This window comes from Cryptomeria japonica, chromosome 11 (assembly GCF_030272615.1).
Source record: "Cryptomeria japonica chromosome 11, Sugi_1.0, whole genome shotgun sequence".
Lineage (NCBI taxonomy): Eukaryota > Viridiplantae > Streptophyta > Pinopsida > Cupressales > Cupressaceae > Cryptomeria > Cryptomeria japonica.
This window is the reverse complement of record NC_081415.1, coordinates 433,256,087-433,278,358: the sequence shown is the minus strand read 5'-3', so window position 1 is coordinate 433,278,358 and position 22,272 is coordinate 433,256,087.

The window sequence follows — 22,272 nt, the reverse complement described above, 5'->3', positions numbered from 1 at the left end:
CTTCTCTGCAGTGTAAACAGTAAAGCTTGGAAAGAAAGATTTTATGTTTTTCTCTGACGACTGGTGTACAAAATTTATAGGCAACTGGTTTTACGTTAGACTTGGTCTCAAGATTAAGTAGGCCGCAGGACACATTCTTGAGGAGACCGGTTCTTATTATTTCATTTGTATCATGTGTCACCTCTCGTCATTTATTAAATTTGTACTTTTTAACTGATGTCATTCAATCAATACTTTTCCTGGTTAGTATTGGAGAGCCATTGGGATTGTAGAAAATTCATCCAAGTAAAATATTTGTTGTTGTTTAATACTTGGTTTGCACGGATACAGTCCTTTTCGACTTTAGACTTTGCTGACCTTAGATTTAGACGAGTTTGGAAAGTTTCTTGTTCGACCTTTAGTGGTTTTGTATCACTTTCAACATTTTTCAAATTACCTATTTCTAGAGAAAGAAACTTTCTTTTTCAACTTTTCTTCATGTATACCTGTCAGTTAAATTTAGATTTAGAATTAGTCTAAGATAATATTTTTTGTATTATTTATATCGATAAATAATGTAATTTTGTGTGAAATTGAATGCATTTTGTAAAAAAAATATATTAATATTTTCATTTATATTCATATGTTTTATCTATATCTACATATATTCTTGTATTTTACCTAATCATTATGTCTATATTTTCTTCCATACTTAGTTATTTATTCCATGCATGGATATTGTTGTTTGATTGTCTTAAATAAATCTTACACAGTATAGGGAACTAATCCTCAAAATTTTAAAATTCAAATTCAAATTTTGTTGATCATAACCATTCAATTCCTACCACAAGCCAATTTTATGCATGGATTGTTTAATTATTTTTATGTACTATTATTTAAGGGCATTCATTTAAACATTATTTCACATTCTAGAATCATCTCATAAGCATTTGAATTCTTAGAACATACAAGAAGTAATCATTAAAGAAACATTTCAATTGAAACATACAAAAAAAATATTCTCATTAGAACTTACATTCATATAATCCAAGCTCATAAAATATAATGCATGTTTTGCATGACTATTGTTATGTGGTGTTATTAAAAGACATCCATTTAAATGTTAATTCACATCCTAGAATAACCTAATAAGCATCTCAATTCTTAGAACATACAAGAAGTAGTTATTAAAGAAACATTTCAATTGGAGCACAAAAATGTGAGATTTTGCCAAGATCAAGAGGCAATGGAAAGCACAAATAAGAGAGATAAAATATATGATATGAATAAACTTTATTCTATCAAGATGCAAAATATGATCAACTGGATCATTACAAGATATTGATTGATTGCTCGTAATTGTCCATACAAACAATGTAGATGAGCCTGCTTATATAGGAAAGGCTATATGGATATGTGAGCACACAAACATGACATGTGGCTCAATAAGAAACAAGGGTAGGTAGGTAGGAGAAATAATATAATATTCCACATGAGGTGGAATGTAACAACAAGATAAGATCAACACCATAAAAGGTGGAAATTCTCCTACACACACTATCCCAATGTGGTACAAACACCCAAGTGTCTCATACCCAAACTACTATTAAATGCATTTCCTAAGTAAACTTAAGTAAGGTGTAATAATATCCAAGATTAATAATTATTTACACCAACACCCCGCCTTAAGTGCAACTTAGGGGAATGCATTAAAGTCTACAATGCAACTAAGCAATGCAAAATGGGTCCCGACTACGAGGCCATGTTAGGTACCCATGTACAAATGCAAATGCAATCTCTCATAAAGTGAGGAAAGAGAGAAAAACCCAATGGGAAAAAACCCTCCCCCAAAAGAGAGATGATGAAAGCACACAATGCTCTCAATGATGAATGAGAAGAACAAAATTGTGTCCCCCCCATAAGAGAGAAGAAGAGACCATGAAACCCCTCCTTAATGTCGAATCTCCTACAAAGATGGTCCAATGATGATGACCAAAATACCTCCCCATAAGGAAGAAAGAGAGCCAATGCTGCACCAATAATGTCAAAGTGTGAAAAAACCAGGTACCAAGTCGATGATGATGAATTACTCGCCACAACAAAAAGAAGATCAGGCATGGAGACAACCTGTTGTGAGCATCATCTGGATACTTAGAAATGGCAGAAATAGTGGTACAATCCAAGTCTCATTGGAGCCATGCACAAATGTGTACAATCTAAGTCTCAACTAGAGCCATGCACCAAGTCTCACAAGATATTCCTAATCTACGTGTATAAGAGGATTACATCAAATAGTCAACAATGACAAGATACAAAGAGGTGTGGCACTTTATGATAGTGCGAGTACAACATTGCTCAAGAAAGAGCATACATCATGATAAAATATTCAAATGTGGAAACAAGAAAATGATGCCACCAACAAAGAAGCCCTATAGAATACTGTAGATGAAGATGCCTCCGAATGGAATTTCACCAAGAGATATAAATGAACAACTGACCCCCCATAAAAAGATCATATTGGCACTTGCAAATAATGGTGAAGAAAACTTTTAATTTCAATTATTATAACTTCTCAAAATGAGATATAAGAGATTTCAACAAATACTGCTACTAATATAAACTAAGATCCAAGCAAAATACAAGTACCAAATAGGCCAAAAATGACCAAATACTGAAAGTACAATTTTACTCAAAATCATTGCAAACAAATGGCAGACTATGAAAGTAGACAAAAAATTATGCACTTTCAAAAAAATTGGCACCTAAAAAGGAGTCCATATGAGCCCAAATGAAGCCTCCAAAGTTGTAAAAATCGGGATTTCATGATTTCCAAAAAACCTGTATCCAAAAATTAAAAAAATCCTACACCATTGTACAGATCACAAAATTCTACCCCCCAAAAAAAATAATTGCTCGAAAAAAGGAGTCCGGATGAGTGAGATATCGCTATTTGAAAATTGCCTGCAAAATTATAATTTCTGGAAAATTTCCGCCATGGCTTAAAACTTCAAATGCCTCTAGATTTGGCCTCCGAAGTCCAATTTGGATGAAACAAAAGCCAAAACTGACTTTCTTGGACCTCCTCAATCTAATGGTGTCCTCATATTTGACCCATCAAGCTTCAATAATAACCTGCAATAGAAAGCTCCAAAATGCAAACCCCAAATAGCATCAAATTTCTCTCAATTGGCAAACCAAAGACACTCTAATGGCTCTGATACCATGTGAGACATGGACCAGCTCTGATACCATGTGAGATTTTGCCAAGATCAAGAGGCAATGAAAAGCACAAATAAGAGAGACAAAATATATGATATGAATAAACTGTATCCTATCAAGGTGCAAAATATGATCAACTGGATCATTACAAGAAATTGATTGATTGCCCATGATTATCCATACAAACAATGTAGATGAGCCTACTTATATAGGAAAGGCTATATGGATATGTGAGCACACAAACATGACATGTGGCTCAATAAAAAACAAGGCTAGGTAGGAAATACATGTGGGTAGGTAGGAGAAATAATATAATATTCCACATGAGGTGGAATGTAACAATAAGATAAGATCAACACCATAAAGGGTGGAAATTCTCCTGCACACACTATCCCAATGTGGCACAAACACCCAAGTGTCTCATACCCAAACTACTATTAAATGCATTTCCTAAGTAAACTTAAGTAAGGTGTAATAATATCCAAGGTGAATAATTATTTACACAAAAAAAAAAAAAATTATTCCCATTAGAACTTGCATCCATATAATCCAAGCTCATAAAGTAGTCAATTTTGGAGGACTTATGAGAAATTAACCTCAATAGTTCAGTAACCTCCCCAAGACATTTTTGAATATTGTAATTCTCTAATGATCAACAAGGAGAAAAGGACAAGCTGCATTGGACCAATAGATGTTAGTACTACATTATATATGTATAACACTATTATTTTACAAGCTTAATTTATATTATATATGTATTCCACTCCACTAGGGCTTAATTTCCAGGCTTTACGATTATCATTTGGCCCTCTGTCCTTCCAAAAACATCATGCTTGTTCAGCTCCCTTTTCTTGCCTCCCACCCTTTGACGCCATATTCTATTGGATTTTCCTCGTCTATGTTCTGTTAGCTCTCTAATGAGGCATTTTCTTCCCCCATGATGCCTTCCTCCTTTGTAACCATTACTAAGTTGAGAACTCCCACTTGTCCACCCCTCTCCTCAAGGCTGGACAAGAAGCCCTCTAGCTCTAAAAGAAAAGGAAAAACTAGGAAACATAAGAGAATTATCATTGATAATTCTAGTTCTGAAGAGTCGGAGGAGGAAGACCCTATTGATAGCACATTTGGAAGATGAAGGTCTCATAGGCTAGCTTACAAGGGTTCCACTAAAAAGAAAGGTAAAACCCACACTAATACTACTATTAAAGAAGATCCTGACAAGGGTGACAAGGGGCAATCTGTAAAAGACCCCATAAGGGAAGAGAATGTTGTTGTGTGCATGAATAGTGTTGATTTGGAGGACCGCAGCCTCTCTCTAGGACCCGATGCCTCATAGCCTACTAAGACTTAGGTGAAAGTGACCCTGGACAATATCATTGAGGGGTTGGAACTAGGTACTATTATGGCCTCTAACCTAGAAGCCTAGAAAAATTATGCAAGTACCTGGGAAGGCAGAAGTAAAGAAACCTGCAAATTCACCAAAACAAGAAGAAAAAGAAAAGGACAAGGATAGGGATTTCAAGGAAAATCAGAATATAGAACCCACAGAACCTAATGTGGGTGAATTGCAGACCCTTCACATTGACAGACTGGGGCCGAATGGAGAAATTCAGAGACTGAAGGAGGAAATTCGAGCAATTAACAATAGGTTGGATGTGAGAGATAAGCAATAGGAAATCATTCAACAACATTTGCATTCGGGTTCTACACAGTTGAACACTAACACTTTTTCTTCTCTACAACAAAACTGTTGAAGAATAAGTTGACAAACACATTGCCAAGGAACTATACAAATTCCTTTTTGAAGACTAGGAGAAGATCATAGACATGGCAGGGGCTTGTAAATCGGCCCCTTACATCTTAGGTCTTGTTTTTCTAGTTTTTTTATTATCAAAGTATGCCCCTGTCGTTTAATTACTACTAAACTCTTGTCTATTTATTTCAGTTGAACATTTGTCTGAATTAATTTTTGTTGTTGATGTGTTGTGGATAGTTCATGATTATGTTAAAGGATCGGCGCCCTAGTTAACACTGCTTTTTAAATTAAAAAATACCATTATTTTTAGTGCTAAGTGATCAATATATTGTATTTACTTTTATAAACAACATATATTTCTATGTTTCCTAGCTTGAATTAGCACATTAATTAGTGTAGATTGATTTATAATGAGTATATGATTTTTTTTTAATTAGTTTAGATTAATCTTAGGGAAAAGTTATTTTTCTTGGTGCATTTTCAGTAAACCTGTAGTATTTTATAGCAACCTATGAATTTTATTGAAGTTTAATACTTCAACTATTTTAATGTATCAAATCTACGATTTTTAAATTGGGCATCATTATCTCTAGGTTTTGTTAATGTTAAATGTTCTTATATTGTATAGTAAAAAATTAGACTTTTTATGATTTCTACAATGTAAAGTGTACATTTTTGTGTCCATTCCCTTAGAATGGTTTTGGTCTCATTTTAGTATAGTTTACAAGTCTTTCTCCCTCACTAGTTGGTAAACTTTATTTGATACTGTTTGAGCTAATTACCTATGAAGCTACAAATTTATTTAAGTTTATGCTCTTAGTTTCTTTATCAGACACTTATCCATCCTAGATGGATATTTTTTCAATAACTACCATGGTCATGGTAGTCTCCTACACACTTTAAACCATATACACACATTTTGAAACACATTTTTTTGCTTTTTTGGCAAAAGATCTAACAACCACATCTTTTTTCACAATTTTCTCTCTAAATCTTACTTGCCTCGTAAATAAACCCTTTTGTGAGATATCAATTTTAACAACCAAATGAAAAATAGGTCCCCTCAACACCGACTAAAATAAATTAATTTTTGATGGCTCATCTAAATGGAACTTAGGTCATGTGAGAGGGGTAGGCATTCTTAGGGATGAGTATGGAATAATGATATTAGCTTATGCAATAAATTTAGGGTTCCAAACCTCTAATTTTACTAAGGTGGTTGTTGTTCATCACAATATATTATTAGCTAAAGATAAAGGCTTCAAAAAGGTCATGACATAAGGTGACTCTAATAATGTTATTATGGTGCCAAAAGGACAAACCACTCCTGACTATTTTGTATGTGACCTCATATCTAACTCTCATTGCAACTTAATGAGTCTTGATCTATTCTGTATGATGTACACCTTTAGGGAAGAGAATATTCCAAATGAGAGATTGGAAAATTTGGGTCCTTATGTTCATAATATAAGGTTATGGACAAATGTGCATGAACTCTTTGAACATGTGTGTGAAATGATATTTATTGATTATAAATTTCTCATCACCCCTAATGTCAGAGGCTAATTCAATGTTTCCATTTGTTTTAATGACTCACTCTCTCAATATTTCCCATCATCATCATCATTGCACAAGGTTGGACGGGAACTTTTGTTCCCCATATTTAATTTTTAATTTTTATTGTATTATGCCTAGCCTTCTTTTTTAGTCTTCACCTTTGTTCTATCTATCATATATGTTCATGTTCCTTAGGGTCTTTTTTCTTATTTTAGGTCAACTATGGGTCATTATTTGATCCAAGTCAAGCCCTATAATTATATTTTTTTGAAAAATGCCCATAATTTTGAATGAAATATTGATTTATTATAATAAAGGTCCTATAATGCATACAGAAAGGGAAATTTTAAAATAAGTGCTAGGAGAGTGTAAAATTAGACACACTAATAAATGGTGTATAATTTACAACACTATACTAATAAATCAAATCGTAACAAAGCACAACCTTAACATGACCTACCACATTTCTGGAGCCATAGGTGCTTACAATGTTACTACCCTAGCTTATAAAAAGAATTTCAAAAATATTTAGATAGAAGAGTCTAAGTCCATCCTCACCAACTTTGACAAAGTTAAGATAAACCATATTTATCGGGAAGCTAATCAAGTGGCTCATTCTTTTGCCAATGAGGGTAAAGCTAAATGAACAACATACATGACATACCTACAATTATCTTGGTGTTGATGTCAGAGCCTTAATTGACTTGAATATCATGCATGAGAAAGCTTTCCCTTTTAATTATGATTTATATGGAAAAGGATTGTACTTCGCCCTTATTTGTCATGATGAAGGTGCATTAATTACACTTAAAGGTGACAAAGTTTGGCACGTTTTCTGGGCATTTTGGCTTTGCTACTGAATTTGTTCTCTATTCATTCAAGCTGTCAGACACAGAAGAAATATCACTGCAAAGATGGGTTGAGCTGACTGTGTGTGACAAGAGTAAGAAGAAGCTCGAAGTATGGAGACACATTAAAAGAGAGGGATTGGTCCCCTTCATTGTTAAGCTTCATGGCCTAGACCCAAAAATCACCTAGTATTTTGTGAATAATTGGAAGGAGGGTGAAATTATTCTCTTTGGTTGGAGGGTAAAAGTTGATGAGAATGTGATTGGAGAAGTTATAAGGCTCTCTATGAAGGGGTTCAAATTATTTAGGGATAGAAAGTTCTCTAATGAAGTTGTCCGTAAATTTTTGAAAACTTCAAGGAAGAGAGGAAAGTTCTTGTTAAAATTTCTAGCAATTACTTCAAATTTAGGACTGTAAAGACTATTCGAAGGGATGTTCTAAGAATTATCATGGAGTATATCACTTTGGATGGTCTATTCACTAGGGTTTATGGCTATCACTTTTCCCTTCTCAACCACTTCCGTCATAAGGTGAGGGTTTCCTTCACCCATTACTTGTTCTGTTCTTTGAACCATGACATTAAGCTTCATAGAAAGAGCTCTAGGAAAAATCTTGCGATGCATGTGGGCCTAATTATATTGATTTGTGAGGACTATAGTCAAATGCCTACCTTGTCAAACCCTATCTCTATCTCGGCCTTTGACTTGGTTATTTTACCGATGTTAGTATGTCTAAGAATGATGAGGATTCAGACTCGGATTAGGAGGAGGAGGAGACCCCCTCTTACAATAAGGGGATCAAGAAAATTAAACCGAGTAAGCCCTTGGGCAAAAATTAGGACTCTGCTAATACTCCTAAAGATACTCCCAAGTGTTTCTCCAAAGATGTACTAAAAGGTGAGAAGAACACTTCCCAGAATAATTCAGTGTCCTACTCTTAAGATCCCCCCGATGACAGCATTAATTTCTCTAAAGATGTCAAGGGTTCCTTTTCTTAACATTTGGCTACTGATAGGGAGAACTGCCCTAGATTCCCTTGTAACCTCAACCCAGATGATCATTATTTTAAATCGGACAAGTAATTCCTTGATGATATCTTGGCTATTGCAAGAAATGGGGCAGTCGATTATTTTTGACTGATCAAATGGGTATTTCATGAGATTAAAGAGCTCAACATCAAGAATAGAGTCATCTCTATCAAGCTAGAAGATTTGGAAACCAAAGGAATGACCTAGAATGATAATGAGGATTTATGGACTGAAGAAGAGAAGGTATCGATGGCTGAGTGTTTACAAAGAACAATTCAGGTTATGGAGAAAATGAAAATTGATAATGAGAAAAAACTGAAGCACATGGAAGGGAAAATAGATAAGATTAGGGGTATCATGAATACTATAATGGAGCACAATCATAATATACTTAAGCAAATGATGTCTACTTTGAGTACCATGGTGGAGAAACAAGAAGCGACTCAATAGGGCAATCTGATTGTGGACCTTGAAGAGGAAAAGGACACAAAAGAGGATTATGGACCTTCCAAAAGGACTCAAGCCAACCTAAAGAGGAAAGCGGACATGAAGCCTCTAGAGATTTGGGACCTGAGGAAAGTTTCTCGAGATATGTGTGCTCTCGAGACTGAGGTTGTAGAAACTCTTAAGACTTTAGGTTAGAGTGTTCCTTTTTGTGCCTTCTTTTTGCTAGTTTTTGTTCTGTTTCAATTGGCTTTTCCTCCTGGCTTTCCAGCTTTCTTGTGTGGTGAACTTAATGTTTTAATATTTTGTTTGTAACTCTATGGTTTCGGGTCCGTGTAAAACCCTTTTTTTTCCTTAATCAAAAACATGACCTACCACACAAAAATAATAAAGTCTAATAATACAAATCAAGGTTTCAGGGATAACTAATGCAAACATCAAATACACCACAAATCTAGCATTGTACTGATCTCAATAGTTCACTATTTAGGAAGAGTTACTATTATCACATCCTTAAACTCTTCACTTTCACAACACTTGATGAATGATAGAATCATGTCCATAGGGAAAACCACCTCTCAACCTTTTATCATCTTCTCTATACAATGTTTAAGGAACATCCAATGCCCCTTCTATGTATGAAGATGGTAAAGAAGTAAATAAACTACCTTGGATTAATAGATAGTCTTTAATATCATCATGAATAAAATGTGAATCAATAATGGAGAGAGAGAGAGAGAGAGAGAGAGAGAGAGAGAGAGAGAGAGAAAGTATGTATGTCGAGAGAGATAGAGAGGTATATGTTGAGAAATATAGGTACGAAGGGTGTGAGGGGATTTGTGTAGAAAGAGAGGAGATAGAGAGTAGAGAGTTAAGGATGTAAGAGAGAGGTCAAGAGATACGACTATATTTTTGGGAGAGAGAGGAGAGAGTGAGATAGAGAGGTAGAGACTGGATAGAAGAGAGATGAAAGAAAAGATGAAAGAAGAGAGGGGTGGAGAGAGAGATCTATGTATGTAGAGAAATATAACTTGGTAGGAGGGAGGGAAAGGAATTTAGACAGAGATAGAGAGGTATATATAGAGAAATAGAGGTATCTAGGAAGGCAGGAATTGAGTGGATGTGTGTAGGGATAGAAGAGAAAAAAAGTAGATTTAAGGATGTGAGAGAGAGGTAGAGAGATAGGTCTACATTTTGGGAGAGAGAGGATAGATTAAAAAAAAGTAGATTTAAGGATGTGAGAGAGAGGTAGAGAGATAGGTCTACATTTTGGGAGAGAGAGGATAGATAAATATGTATAGATTTTGGGAGAGAGAGAATAGAGTGGGATAGAGAGGTAGAGAGGGGATAGACAAAGAGTGATGTGGAGAAAGATAGATCTAGAGCTCAAGGAAGATAAAGAGAATGAGATAAAAAAGAGCGATAAAATGCTTATAGGAGCTTGTTAATTACTGAAATTTGACTCTCTAAAAACTTATAAGATCTTATAAAATCTAGAATCTGGATTATAACTCATAGAGATCTTAAGCCACTCTCAATCATCCCATCAATATATACATACAAAGGAAAAATACATATTAAAATATGCCTTATCCTTAAATGTTATATTTCATGTATATATAAGTCATTATCAATATAAAAAAATATAAAATATTAAAAATAAATGGGACACCGTATATGAAATGGGATCCCATTTTATTTTTGAAACAAGATCCCATTTCATATATTTAGGTTTGAGATCCCATCACAAAATGGGATCTTATATCAAACAAACATGATTCAGTTTTGTTAGACACATTTTCTAGTTTTTGGATAAGTCTAAAAATTCCACTCTAAGTGGACTCAACCTCGTGAAGTTACCCTTTTATTTTTCAATATTGATATAAGAATTCAAAAGGAAATTGTGGAGATCTTTGGATTTAAGGTTGGTTTGTTGTCAGGAAGATTCTTAGGTCTTTCATTGTTTTTAGAAGCAAATAACAATATATATTAGAGGTCTCTCTTGAACAACTATGATATGAGACTATAATATTGTTGTGGGGAATGGCTAACTTTGATAGGGAAAATCATAATGCTGAAATTAGCAATATCAACTCTTCCAATCAATGTGATGTCTAGGATGAAGCTTCCTCAAAATTTGTTTAAACTAGTAGAAAGATGGATGAGAAATTTCTTTGGAATGCAGAAAATGATCAATATTAAATCCCCTTAGTCGTATGGGATAAAATATACAAATCTAAGGAAGCAGGCGGTGTGGGAATCAAAAAATGGTCAAGCATGAATGTGCCATTAGGTGCCATGTTAATATAGAATATGTATATAATAAAAATACCTATGATTCTAGAAGTATCTTTTCTTCTTAAAGTACCTAGGTTTCATCTATTACTAGAAAATTGTCCTAGGAATCCTCCTAAAAATTGGCTAAGGATGCCCTTAATGTTCGAAGTTGTGTGTTGGGTCACTAGTTCTCCACATGAAACAAAGAAGTTGTAGATTGCTAATCCTGAAGCAGGATTCTATATATTTATAATCTTAGTATTAGTATCAATATCTTACCATAAATATCTAAGTACTTATTTTGTAGCACCTTGATCTACTTATGTTTTGCAAAATCATGGTGTGCCAAAACAAGCCCTTAAGTGGCAATGAAATTTCAGAAAATCAGAGTTATGCAACTTGACATGAAAATTTGAATAAGTTATGAATAGTATTTTTAAAATATGTAAGAAGAGAATATATATAAAATGTAATTTAGTTTCTAAGCTACTAGTTGTTTTTTGGGAAAACAAAATCCTATTTGATGAAAATTCCAAATTTCAATGTAGTGGTACTAAAATTTCAGGAAAAAGATAAGAAGTAGGCATATGTGTGACCACCCTAATCACAATAAAATCATAATATTTTTTTATAAGATTTATAATATAAGTATTAGAATCATGTCTAGATATGACACATATTTTTTAATATTTTTTATATAGTAAATAATTATTTATGATTTTTTAATTACATCTTTTCAAAAATTTGGATACTCCAACATGTGACCACCTTAACTCGGTCAAAAACTTATGAAATTATATTTTTTTTAATTTTTCCTTGTAGTAGACAAAGCATAGGATGTGATGCATGTTTCGAATCCAAAAAATGTTATACCGTTTGAAAGTTATGAGTGTTTTTCATTCAGTCTATCAATTAGGACTTTTGTCAAAATTCAATTAGAAAATAAATAATAATTCAATTAGAATTCAATGTTATACTGTTTGAAAGATGAGAACGTCCTTAAAATACCCTTTTCATTTTATCAATTTTGGCTATAAAAAAAGTCGTCAACCACTAGTGTAAAGTCTAGAAAATCAAGGAATACTGAAAAACACGTTTTTTTAGTTGACTTTCTAGGCTTATCACTTCCAAGCCAAATCCCAAAGCAAACCCGAGCCAAATTTTCAAATTTGAAATTTGTACAACAGAAATCGGATATCCGATTTTAATAAGTAAATTCAATAACTAAATTTGCACATAATTAATCTATTGTTTATTAATATGTTAAGATATAATAAATTAATATACAATATATTAGTATATGATACTAGGGAGAGGGAGGGGGGGAATGGGTGAGAGAGAGAGATTAGGGAAGAGAGAGAGATGGGGGGGAGTGAGAGGGGGGAAGGGAGAGAGATATGGAGAGATAGAGAGATTATGGGAGAGAGAGAGGGGGGAGAGAGAGGGAGAAGGGGAGGTGAGAGATTAGGGGAGAGGGAGAGAGAGAGACCCTTAGGTGTCAAATTTTTGTAAGCAGTATTGGCACTTCTTTTTATATTATAATAATGGTTCATCTTGCCACCTTGTGACACATTATGACCAATTAGGATACCGTATGACCCCTTAGGACACAATATGACCCTTTACAACACTATAAGGTGTTGTTATGTGTCATATGACCCCTTATGACACCAAATGGTGTCATTCGGGGTCATATGGTGTCCTAAGGGGTCATACTGTGTCCTATGACCCCATAGGATACCAAATTTTGTCATTATGCATCATATTGTGTCCTAAGGGGTCATATTGTATCATATGACCCCTTAAGACACAATATGACCCCTTATCACACAATGACCCTTTATGACACTATACGGTGTTGTTATGGATCATATTGTGTTCTATGGAGTCATATTGGGTCCTATATCCCCTAATCTCTCTCTCTCTCTCTCTCTCTCTCTCTCTCTCTCTCTCTCTCTCTCTCTCTCTCTCTCTCTCTCTCCCCCTCATCTCTCTCTCTCCCTCTCCCCTAATCTCTCTCTCTTTGTCCCCTAATCTCTCTCTCCCCCAACCCCCTCCCCCCTCTCTCCCCTAATCTCTCTCTCTCTCCCCTCCCCTAATCTCTCTCTCTAAAATATGAGTACTCAAATTGGATATCCAATTTCTGCCACTGCCATTAATGTGGCAATAGTAAAAAAAAGGCGACAACAGGAATTGTTTTTGGGACCCCAAATTTATGCATTAAAATTGGATATCCGATTATATCGGATATTTAATTTCTGTAAATAGAAAAGAGCCTTATGGGCAATTTTGTGGATTCCAATGACCCACATTCTTGACATTATGGTTTCTATTGACAATCATGGGTTTTCAGATAGGTTGAGACAAATTTATGCTTTCGAGAGATTCTTAAAGTCAAATTTTACATTGTCAATCAGGGTTAGTGTAGGATCATGGGGGGCCAAAAAGTGGCAATATGAAAAAAATAGCCTTCTCCACTCACCTAAAAATGCAAAAATCCGTGTTGACTTTTTTCTTGGCCTGGGTGTCATTACACCTTGGCATGGTAATTACCTAAGCAAAAAGGATATCCAATTTTTATTTGTAATTTTAAAATAAAAATATATTGTATAATATATAATGTAATATTATACATTGCACATTATATAATATATAATGTATTATTATATTAAATTATATATTATATAATACATAATATATAATATAATATTAGATTATATAATATAATATTATATTATATATTATAATATATATAATGTAATATAATATTATATAATATATATGATATAATATAATATATATAATTATATAATATAATAATATAATATATTATATTATATATATATTATATAATATTATATTATAATATAATAATATATTATATAATATGTATTATATTATATAATATAATGTTATTTTAAAATAATTTAAGTATAAAAATCATATATCTGATTTTCTAAGAATATATTTCGATTGTGACAGCCCGTGAGTCATTTTTAACCCATGGGCTGTGCGATTTTATTGAAATCTGATATCCAATTGCATCCCATATCCGATGTTTTTCCCAAAAATTGCTAAAAAATAGATTGATAGGTAAGATTTTTATTGTTTTCAATCATTTTCATTCAATTTTTGTATTTTTTTACTGTTTATTTGATTTTTCATTGAAAATATGGTTTTTTCATGAAAACTAGGTTTTTTTAAATCAGATACAAAATTGTTTAAATTTGTTAACTAAATTCAATTGTTTACATTCAATTAGGTTAAAAATGGGGGATAACAATGAAAACATTGATCAACCACAACCGCAACAACCAAACCCTCATTTGCCAAACCCCCCCTTAATTTAGGATTTCATTGCACCAAATTTGAATGAATTGAGGGGGATTGCAGATGTATATCGTAGGATCCCTTGTCTAAACCCAATGTTTGATCCTCTCACATCGATCATAAAGAGTATGGAAACCATGACTGAGGATCACAATGTCGCCCTTTTGTGGCAAGATTCTATGAGGGAACAATATGTGGATGGCTTGTCGTATAAGAAGATCAAGGATCTTGGGATATCGAAAGCCAATATCGCCTCATTGTTTGTGAATCCATGCACTGGTCAACCCGTAGACCCCGAAAAAACAAAACTTTCTCTTAAATGGTGCACATAAATGATGGTATGGTGAAAAAAAATTGGGATCATTGGTGGATGGTTTTCGACAAACCACCCAACAACAATCTTCATGTCCCCTTCTACTTCATAAAAAAATTGTATGCTGAGTTTGTTTTATGCAAACATGTGAACTACTTTGACATCCAACCTTTCTAGGGTGTGGGTTTAGGTATGCCCCAAAATAGACCTAGGGAAATAAGAGTAGTCTAGGGCCCATATGTCCCCCCTCCTCCTGTTGATCCCCCACCTCCAGTGCAGCATCCAGATATCATTTGTGAGGCAGCTTCACGGACCATATCGACTATTCACTCTTTGGGTAGCCTTTTGGTTTCTCTGGCTGGGTCAGTAGGTCAACCTACTTTTGATGGTAGCGGTGCATTCATTGGCACTGACACATCATCCTCGGCTCCACACATATTTGTGCCCCATAGTTGTGTCATGTGTGGGCATGTATGCTTGGGTCCAGTTGGACAGCCTGTTGATCCTCCCACAAACAGTGCAGATTAGGAGGTGCATGAGATGCATGATGCACCAGATGTTATGACATAGACTAGAGGATACCTTAGGGAGTCCTCGCTTGCTAGAGGCGAGGAGGAACTGTCATCATCCATTGATGATGTAGTGGTAAGATTTGTATTTTCACAATTCATGCTATATTTTAAATGAATATTTATAATCTAGATAATATTAAGTACTAATTTTTATTTACATGGTCTATTTAATAGTTGATGACTAAGGAGAAGTTGAGACAGATTCAAGAGGGCACCTTGTCGGCCATTTCATTTGGCCTTGATAGCTTGACGATACATATATTATTGCACCTAGTCGTTTGTATTTTATTGTACTTACATGCTCATCATTTATATTTGTATTAATTAGATTATGTAGTAACTTGTATGTATATCTTATTTTACTCTTTTAGGGCACAAGAAGCACCAGTGTGGGGCAGTGTGATTTAGGATCTGGTAGTGCAATTGGAGACAAGGGAAAGGTAATTGAATGCAAATATGATTGAATAAATAGTTTAAATAACTTATAGTGATTATACACGTCTAGACATAGATTGATAGTTACATATCCTTGTTGTGTATATGTACAGAGAATTCTTGGCTTCACATCCTTGATGACTACACCCAGTATACCTGAAGATGAAGAAGAAGAAGAGATGCCTCAAGTAGATGTGTGTTAATTTTATTTTGTGTTTAGTAGATATAATTTGTTATTATCAATGACAATTATATGCTAACTTATATCAATGTCATGTTTCTGAATATATGTAGGTTGTGTATGAATATTGAAAACATACCTCCTCTACAGAAGACATACATCAAGAGTCCTGCAAAGGTGAAGAGAAAACTTGGAGATGAGGTAAACATGAATAGTTCAATATAGTTCTTTTTATGTTAACTTTTTGAATGTGAATTATATAATATAGCTAATATTAATCGTGGTTTTTTTTTCTTGTGTGGATCCTTAACTGGTTGTGTTAGCTTTTGTTTTCCCTGTACACATCATGTCAACCAATATTCTCATCTCTTCATTCCCTTGTAGTGCAATAACTGCAAAAACATGTCCTTGTTGTACAAGATCTGATAGATGGTCATACTCAAGTGAACTTTCCATGTCATCGTTTGACAAGGATATTGTTTGAGAAAAAGGAGCTAGATATTGGGGAACCCATGTATCAACCCACTCACTTGACTTGCATTGATCCCAATCACACCAAACACAACTCTGACAAAAATAAGCCAATGCTTGTGTCCAAATGGTCCATGTACTTGCATCTGAGTTGAGAAATGAATGCATCTTTGAAGAATCTTTAATTATTTGACACTACAATCTATCTCCCACTGTGCCCTCCTCAGCCAACCAAAAGAATCTGGTCACTGTTGAATCAAGAGTACCTCCATGTGACAATGCTAAAAAACAACAATCAACAATAGAACGTGCATCAGAGAAATTTGCACCTGAAATTCTCAATTGCTCCTTAACTAGAGCTCTCTTCAAACATGCACCTGCTCCATCATTCTCCCCCTTCCCATGCCCTACCTCAAAAAAACACCAAATATGAGCTATAAACCTCTCTACATGCATTCTACTCAACCAATAAAACATACGGGAATTCTTGAATTTACTCATACAGTTATCTGACCATATGATATGTCGGTCAATTGCAATATATTTCTCATGCAAGAACTCAAAAAAAATCTTGAAAGAATGTTGCATGTCTATATGTAATGTGAACAAAAATAGTAGGAGCATGTCTATATGTAATGTGAAGAAAAATAGCAATCTGGATTGAATTGTAGTACTGAGGCTGTACCTCATTTTGTGGTTGCAATGTATAGTTCTCTGCAAAATCAACCACTGATATAATAGTGCCAATCAGGAAAGAGTTCTTACACATTCTGAACTGTTGATCCAACCACTAAGACCTATGGGTGTGCCTTGCATACTTGTAGAAAAGATTTTCCTTAAAATCCAAAATAAAATTAGCAATACTCACTTCTCTTGAGACTAATTTGCATCTAGAACCTTCACCTCCACTCTTCAAAGTATATTTCACTTACTCATGTATTTTTTTCTCAACATAATTCTTTCCAAACTCGTGTTCACTGCCCTCATGAAAACATGAAACAAACTTTGACAACCCACCACATTCTGAGAACTTCTCATTCAAACAATCATTTCTATAGAAATAGCAGCCATCATCTCTAGGGCATAAAAATAGATCTTGCAAGTCTCTTGATGATCTTGGAAATAGAATTGCAGCAAACTCCTGCAACATCTCATTAGTATGCATCGTAGAATGAATATAAAATAAAAGTTCATGGTACATTGAAAACTCCACATGGTACTTGCGACAACAAGTATTGCAAATCTTAAGAGGAACACAATAAAATGGTTTCAAAGATTCAAAGGCCCTTTGTGATATTTGCAAAGTTGGATGTACTTCACAAATTTTTTTGTACAACATTGTTTGGCTTGATTCCAAGAAATGTTTGGGATGTGGTGTGCGATCTCGATTGTCGATTCTTAATTTGAAAACGTCCTTTCCATTGGGTGACACTTTAGAATTAGAGTGCCAAAATTATTGAATCTCTTTCACATTGTCAGTCAAAAGCCCATGTATCTTGTTGAAGTGGATTGTCAAGTCTTTGTCTTCGTGCAAGTGCTCTATCCAAAGTTTTATAGTTTATGTTAAAATCAACACAAGTTTGTCTAATTTGATGAGCCTTCTTCAATTGATGGCTTACTAAGGAGGTTGTAATCACTCTTCGAGCAGCTCTCTTATCTCTTTCTTTGGTATTAATTCTAATAGAATTGAGAGTGCCAAATAGATTTTTGGCAATAATAACATTTCTCTCCATCTTCTTGTTCATACGAATCTTCAATTTGTTTAGTAATTGTCTCATCTTTATCATATTTAACAATTGAACAAAGAGTGATAAGGGGTCATATGGTGTCATAAGGGGTCATATGGTGTCCATAGGGGTCATATGGGTCATATGGTGTCCATAGGGGTCATATGGTGTCCTATGACCCTTTAGGACACCATATGACCCCTTAAGACACCATATTGGGTCGTTATCAGTCATATTGTGTCCTAATGGGTCATATTGTGTCATATAATCCCTTTAATACATCATATGACCCCTTAGGACACAATATGACCCCTTATGTCACCATATTGGGTCTCTCTCTCTCTCTCTCTCTCTCTCTCTCTCTCTCTCTCTCTCTCTCTCTCTCTCTCTCTCTCCCCCTCTCTCTCCCTTCCCCCTCCCTCCCTCTCTCCCTCTCTCCCCCCACTCCCCCTCTACCTCTCCCTCTCCCTAATACCATATACTAATTTATTTATAAATTAATATATTAAAATATTATATATTAATATACATTAGATTAATTATGTGCAAATTTAGTTAGTTAATTTACTTATTAAAATTTTGGCTCGAGAATACTTTGGGATTTGTCTTGAAAGTGACAAGCTTGGAAAGTCAACTAAAAAAATGTGTTTTTGAGTATTCCTTGATTTTCCAGACTTTACATTGGTGGCTGACGACTTTTTTTGTAGCCAAAATTGATAAAATGGAAAGGGTTTATTAAGGAAGTTATCAGCTTTCCAACAATATAAGCCTTGTCTTATTTCAATTTTAATAAATAATAATTATTTATTTTCTAATTGAATTCTAACAATAGTCCTGATTGATAGACTTATTGAAAAACAATCATAACTTTCGGTATAACATTTTTTGAATCCGAAACATGCATCACATCCTATGCTTCGTCTAATATAGGGGGGAAATTTTTTTTTTTTAAATTAATAAGGTTTTGACCAAGTTAAGGTGGTCAGACGTAGGAGTTTCTGAATTTTTGAAAAGGTATAGGAAAAAATTCATAAATAATTATTTACTTTATTAAAAACTATAAAAAAATATGTGTCACATCTGGACATGAGTCTAATATTTATATTATAAATATTATAAAAAAATATTATGATTTGATTGTGATTAGGGTGGTCAGACATACGTCTACTTCTTATCTTTTTCCTGAAATTTTAGTATCATTGCATTGAAATTTGAAATTTTCATCAAATAGAATTTTTATTTTCCAAAAAACAACTAGTAGCTTAGAAACTAAATTCAATTTTCTATAGATTCTCTTCTTACATATTTCAAAAATAATGTTCACAACTTATTCAAATTTTCATGTCAAGTTGCATAACTCTAATTTTCTAAAATTTTATTGCCACTTAAGGGCTTGTTTTGGCACACCATGATCATGCACATACCCATCATCGAGGAGCATCTTTGTGGAGGTAAATGGGGATGAGTAGTCGTTGAAAGTCTAAATGCAAAAGAAATATTTCAAATGACCAAATTGAAGTGTATAGAGAAAGAGATAGAGAAGGTCATAGGAGGAGAAGACAAGGCATGTTAAATATTGCTAATGTTACTTCAAGTGAAGAGGAAATTGAATTTGAAAATGTTGAACAAGTTATTGAAAATGAAAATGTAGATTTTGAAAGCGAAAATGTTGAACATGTTGAAAATGTTGAATGTGATAATGAAATTGCTCAACATGATGTGAGAATGGAAAGTGAAAATTTGGGAGTAGAAAATGTGAAAAACTTTGACATTAAAGGTGGAATTGCTCAACCAAGTGAACAATATGTAACACCCAATTACTTCAGAAATGAAGACCCTCTCATGGATGAAAGACAAATTGCAAATCCAAGACCTTCAAGAACCCCAAAATGGTTACTTTAAATTGATGAGAACATTATTGTTAATCTTGAAGGCAAAAGGTCAAAAATAACCATTTGATGTGGGCTACACAACTTTTCAACCAAAATTTTAGCAATAAGACATTGGCCGAGCAATGCCAATTTTTTGTTCAATTGCTAAAGATGATAAAGATGAGACCATTGATAAACAAATTGAACATTTGTATGAACAAAAATATGGAGAGAAATTCTATTATTGTCAAAAAATTATTTAATTCTCTCAATTCTATTGGAAATAATACCAACGAAAGAGATAAGAGAGTTGCTCGAAGAGTGATTACAACCTCCTTAGTAAGCCATCAATTGAGGAATGCTCATCAAATGAGACAAACTTGTGTTGATTTGAACATAAACCATAAAACTTTGGATAGAGCACTTGCACGAAGACAAATACTTGACGATCCACTTCAACATGATACATGGGCTTTTGGTGGGAGGCTTCCACATGTTTATAGAAAGTTGACTGACAATGTGAAGGAAGAAATTCAGCAATTTTGACACTCTAATTATAGAGTATCACCCAATGTAAAGGATGTTTTGAAATTAAGAATTGACAACCAAGACAGCACACCACATCCCAAACAATGTACAATTTTTTTTTTAAGTACATCCAACTTTGCAAATAGCACAAAGAGCCTTTGAATCTTTGAAGCCATTTTATTGTGTACCTCTTAAGATTCGTAATACTTGTTGCAAGTACCATGTGGAATTTTCAATGTACCATGAAATTTTATGCCATATTCATTCTACGATGCATACTAATGAGATGTTGAAGGAGTGTTGTGCAATGCTATTTCTGAGATCATCAAGAGACTTGCAAGATCTATTTTTATGCCCTAGAGATGATGGTTTCTATTTCTATAGAAATTATTGTTTGAATGAGAAGTGCTCACAATGTGGTGGGTTGTCAAAGTTTGTTTCATGTTTTCATGAGGGCAGAAAACATGATTTTGGAAAGAATTGTGTTGAGAAAAAAAGATATGAGACAGTGAAATATACTTTGAAGAGTGGAGGTGAAGGTTCTAGATGCAAATTAGTCTCAAGAGAAGTGAGTGTTGCTGATTTTATTTTGGATTTTAAGGGAAATCTTTTCTACAAGTATGCAAGGCACATCCATAGGTCTTAGTGGTTGGATCAACAATTCAAGATGTGTAATAACTCTTTCCTGATTGGCACTATTGTATCGATGGTTGATTTGACAGAGAAATATGCATTGCAACCACAAAATGAGGTACAGTATCACTACTACAATTCAATCTAGATTGCTATTTTTGTTCACATTACATATAGACATGCTCCTGATAGTACAGAAGAGGATCAGAAGATAATTAGGGAGTATCATTTTTATATGAGTGGTGATATATCACACTCCTTCGAGTACGTGAAACATTCTTTCAAGAATTTTTTTGAGTTCTTGCATAAGAAAAATATTGAAATTGATCGATATCTCATAAGGTTATATAACTGTACATGTCAATTCAAGAATGCCCATATGTTTTATTGGTTGAGTAGAATGCATGTAGAGAGGTGTATACCTCATATTTGATATTTTTTGAGGTAGGCCATGGGAACGGGGAGCATCATGGAGCAGGTGCATGTTTGAAGAGAGCTCTAGTTAAGGAGCAATTGAGGATTTCATGTACAAATTTCTCTTATGTGCATTCTATTGTTGATTGGTGTAGTTCAGTAGTGACCAGATTCTTTTCGTTGGTTGAGTAGGACATAGTGTGAGATGGATTGGATTGTCAAATTAAAGATTCTTCAAAGATGCATTCATTTCTTAGCTTAGATGCACATACATGGACCATTTGGACATGAGCGTTGGCTTGTTTTTGCTAGAGTTGTGTTTGATATGATTCAGATCAATGTGAGTCAAGTGAGTGGGTTGATAAGTGGGTTACACAATATCTAACTCCTTTATCTCAAATAATATCCTTTTCAAATGATGACATGAAAAGTTCACTTGAGTATGACCGTCTATTAGATCTTGTACAACCAGGACATGTTTTTGCAGTTTTTGTACCGCAAGGAAATGGAGAGTCAGAATATTGGTTGGCATGATGTGTACAGGGAAAACATAAGCTAACACAACCAGTGACAGATGATTATGGGTTCACCTATCCTACAAGTTTAATTGTTGTTGTGGGAACTTGGTTGCGAACATACATGATTAGAAAGAATGGCATACCTGCATTTGAAGACTATGAGAGACACAA